Here is a 4,248-nt window from a genome sequence, read left to right as displayed (position 1 = left end):
CGTGCCCCGCTCACACCCGCAGGAACAAGGCTCCTTTGAGCCCGCAGAACAAAGCGGCCCTTCATCCCGGCCCCGGGACAGGCGGACCCCGCAGCGCCCTGCAGCGCCCTGCAGCAAGGCGACCGTGCTGGGAGAGTTCGTTCTGCACCAACAGCTGCTGGGAGGCAGTGGAAAGGAGGCAAAGTAAGCACGGTTGTGTGAAGGTGCCTGCTGCTGGCCTGGGAAGCTCTGTGCGGCACTGATCTCGATTGTGGAAGGTAACTGAGTCATCCAGCATTTCACCGCTTGGACCATCTGTGGGCACGTTGCCGTACCAACTGGGGAGCCACACAGCTGCAAGGGTGTTGCTGGTAGTCAGCACAGTTCTATTGCTGCAATGATGGGGTTGTGCCAAGGCACGGACTGCTTGCTCGCAAAAAAAGCTAGAACGCAGCACAGTGTTAAGCTAAAGAACTGAACCAGACATCCACATTTAAGTGTGATCTCCCAGATAACTTGGGTAAAGCAGTGCTGCTCAGCTTGGCCTGTAGTTGGGATAAGAGGAGCCGCACTGAGCACAGCGCTGTCAGCTGGAGCCGTTGCCTTCTGCAGTGCTGGAAGCCTGCAGGGACAGTGCTGCTGCCTACAAGTGGGCAGGGATTTACTTCCTTCTGAACCCACATTCACTGCCTTCGCTGCCATATGGGGAGGATGGGCTGATTTGCACCTACTTACACCAGAACTGCTGTTGTGACAAATGTTATTAAGTCTGATGTGCAGGTTTGGGGTTGTGTACATGCTGATGATTCGAGACTGTCTATTTTCCACAAGATTGAGGAGCTAAGAAAAGATAAAGAAATGTAATCAACAAAAAGGCCGCAGACGTTTCTACAGACAGCAGGCAGCTGAAATGGCGAGAGATGGAAGAGGAACCTGGCATCCTAAAACCCAACCAGAGAGCCATCAGTCCTTTCAGAGCGGCCCAGCGTTACATGCCCCAGCTCACACAGAAGCGCAGTACTGCAGAATGGTTCCTGGATGATCCCGTGCTTCTGCTTTCTGTTCCTGCCCACAGACATTTGAACGCAGCCAGAAAAAGAAGCTGGGCTTTGGGGGAACAAAAAGGAGAAACCACATCTGAGCAGACATGCATTACTTCAGCTGCCCTCCCTGCTGATTCTCCCAGTCTGCTGTTACTGCTGCTGGGCCGCTTAGGTTTTCCTAACCATTGTGAATTGCTGCTTTCATGTCATCATATAAATGCCAGCTGTGGGGTTTCTTTTCCCCTTCAGTTGTGTTTTATGTATCACTTCTTCATAAGATCTCCTCCCATAGCTGCGAGGTGCTGCATTGAAAGGTCTCGGCTGTAGATTTCCTCCCCTTTTCCCCTGGTTTCTTTACAGCCGTGTTGTTGAGCAGGCAGGTGCTGTGTTGTCAGAGATGCAGCAGTATCTCTCTAAAGCAGCTGTCCCACCAGAGTGGAGTGTGCTCTCCATTACCCACTGGGCCTCCTCTGTCACTGCAGACAGTTTGTACGCTCCTCTGAGGACAGCAGCATCCACAAACCTTCTATCAGCTGCGTTAACTCCAAGGCTTTATATTTTCCTAGGCTTTGTGGTAAGAAAAAGTAAATCTGGGAGCAATACTTCAGGGAGCAGAACGTCTGGGTGCTGCTCTTTAATGCCAGCCTGCAGACAGAGGCATGCAGAAATGGGTTCCAAGCGCAGGCTGCACTGACCTGGCAGAAACCCACAGGGAAGGGTGGGACGATAAGGCAGTGTTTCATCTCCAGCCGCCTGCTATTGTTAACCAAGTTAGTGGGATTTAATGACAGCTGTCGGGTTCTGCCCAGATGTTCAGAAGGAATGAGCTGCAGTCAGCCTTTTCTCAATCGCTGCTCTTAAGAAACTTTTGCAAGCTTTCATGTGCTCACAAGGACACGAGGAGCAAAGCAGCAAAGATGCCATTATCCACTTCTCTGGAATGTGATTCAAAACCGAACCCTTTAAGGCGAGTCTGCATTGCCTTTTAGCTCATCTGACAAATGCCAGCAGTCTGGTATGAAATATCACAGAATCACAGAATTTTCAAGGTTGGACCTCAAAGATCATCCAGTCCAACCATCACCAATACTTCCCAGCTAAACCATATTCCTCAACGCAACATCCAAATGTTTCTTGAACACTCCCATGGCTGGTGACTCCACCACCTCCCTGGGCAGTGCATTCCAGTGCCTGACTACCCTTTCTGAGAAGAAATACTTCCTAATGTCCAGCCTGAACCTCCCTTGTCGCAGCTTGAAACCATTCCCTCTAGTTCTATCACTGTCTACACGAGAGAAGAGGCCGACCCCCAGTTCACCACAACCTCCCTTCAGGAAGTTATAGAGATCTATAAGGTCTCCCCTGAGCCTCCTCTTCTCCAGGCTGAACATTCCCATCTCCTTCAGCCTCTCCTCATAAGGCCTGTGCTCCAGACCCCTCACCAGTTTCATAGCCCTCCTCTGAACACGTTCCAGGGCCTCAATGTCTTTCTTGCAGTGAGGGGCCCAAAACTGAACACAGTACTCAAGGTGCGGCCGCACCAATGCCGAGTACAGGGGGACAATTACCTCCCTGTTCCTGCTAGTAACACTGTTTTTGATGCAAGCCAGGATGCCATTGCCCTTCATGGCCACCCGGGCACACTGTGGGCTCATGTTCAGCCGAGCATCAGTCAATACCCCCAGGTCCATTTCCTCAACACAGTCCTCCAGCCACTCCGCCCCAAGCCTGTAGCGCTGCCTGGGCTTGTTGTGGCCAAAGTGCAGGACCCGGCATTTGGTCTTGTTAAACCTTATCCCGTTGGCTTCAGCCCAGCTCTCCAGTCACAAATATGTCACAAAGTTCTAGTTTCAGGTGAAAAAGATGTCCTCGGTTGTGGTTTGAGAACGGCTTCCGACTTTCTTTGTAGCAAATAAGAAGTAACAATGATTACTCGCGTATTCTAAAGCTACTTTTCACCCTGTTCAGGATTAAAGCGTCTTCTGCTCAAGCCGGCCCTCACGCTGAGGTGGTTCGGAGAGCTGCTGAGTAATCCTGAAGATATCCGCGGCCACAGGAGGGAGCAGTGCGTGTCCTGGGCTATGCTCTGTTAGGGGAGCGGCTCAGATCGGGGCTGTGGCATCTCTCAGTCCTGCAGGGAAGCCAATGGCAGCTCAGGGTGCAGCGAAAGGGCCGGGACTGCTCGGAATTGTCGCTGGGAAAGAAGAAATGCGGCCGACCGGCTCCTCACGGCCTCTGCAGGCTGCGATCCTGCCGGGTCGGCAGCGATAAGCGGAGCTTCCATCGCGTAGAAACACAACAGCTCACGTCGTTCGGCTGCACTACCCAGGCTGAGCATTAAAAACACACCCAGGGGATCTTCGTGAGGTGTTTTAACAATTCATAACTTAAAGACCTTTGAAAATCATCTTCTTTATAGAAAAAAGATTTCTAGTTCATGTCGGTAATATGTGGAGGAATACCGAGCGTGTCAAGGCACCGGGGTGTTTGACAGACAGAAAACCAGGCTGTAACGGTGTCAAAATAGCCCGATCATTTTGTGTTTAACGACTCCCTCTTGTGGAAATCACCCTTACTGACTCAGATCATCCTTACTGACTCGTTTTGACCTATTTTTCTCGTTCAAATCCCTCCATATATGGTGCTGCTAAACTTGAAAACGCCGCTGTTGCGCAGCGTTACCTATCTGAAAGGTAAGAACCCGACAAGAAGAGCTGTGGATGAAGGTGAGCAGAGAGTAATAATACGGCTGTAGCAGATCGCTGGTAGATTGTGTACCTTCCTACCGATATATTTACTATTTGGATTAAGCTGAGTGATCCCCAGGGAGGGGGGATGCATGGAAAGCGGTCACTTAGGAGTTCCCTGAAGGAACCACGTCAGCCTGGAACTCCACCGGTCTTAACTGGGAACACCCAAAGCTATTTTAATATGAAAAACCTCTGTCATTTCTCAGTTCTGTAAGCTGGGGTGAGAATCGAGTTTATGCGATTAGAGATAAGCAGAATCTTGTGGTATTTTTATTGCCCGTTTCATCTCCTGAACACAGATTTAATCTCAGTTGATTCCCACAAGCTGTGATGTTCGCACAGCGCCTCGCGTGTCCGTGTCCGCAGGGGCTGCTACATTTCCCCTCACACGCAGCCGGCAGAGCGAGACGCCGCCCTGCCAGCACAGCCCTGCGGCCTCGGAGCCCAGCGCAGCCGAGGAGGCGGCACCACCTCCT

At 51.3% G+C, this 4,248-nt stretch overlaps 1 protein-coding gene across 1 annotated transcript in view; it reads left to right on the top strand.

The window, feature by feature from the left end:
- The window catches only part of TRAF1 (TNF receptor associated factor 1), a 112,438-nt gene that overhangs the window by 12,330 nt on the left and 95,860 nt on the right, over positions 1-4,248 (top strand). The window lies entirely within an intron of this gene.

This window comes from Excalfactoria chinensis, chromosome 18 (genome assembly GCF_039878825.1).
Source record: "Excalfactoria chinensis isolate bCotChi1 chromosome 18, bCotChi1.hap2, whole genome shotgun sequence".
NCBI classification, from domain to species: Eukaryota; Metazoa; Chordata; class Aves; order Galliformes; family Phasianidae; genus Excalfactoria; species Excalfactoria chinensis.
The sequence above is the reverse complement of the archived record's forward strand: the minus strand, read 5'-3'. Positions and strand labels throughout refer to the sequence as shown.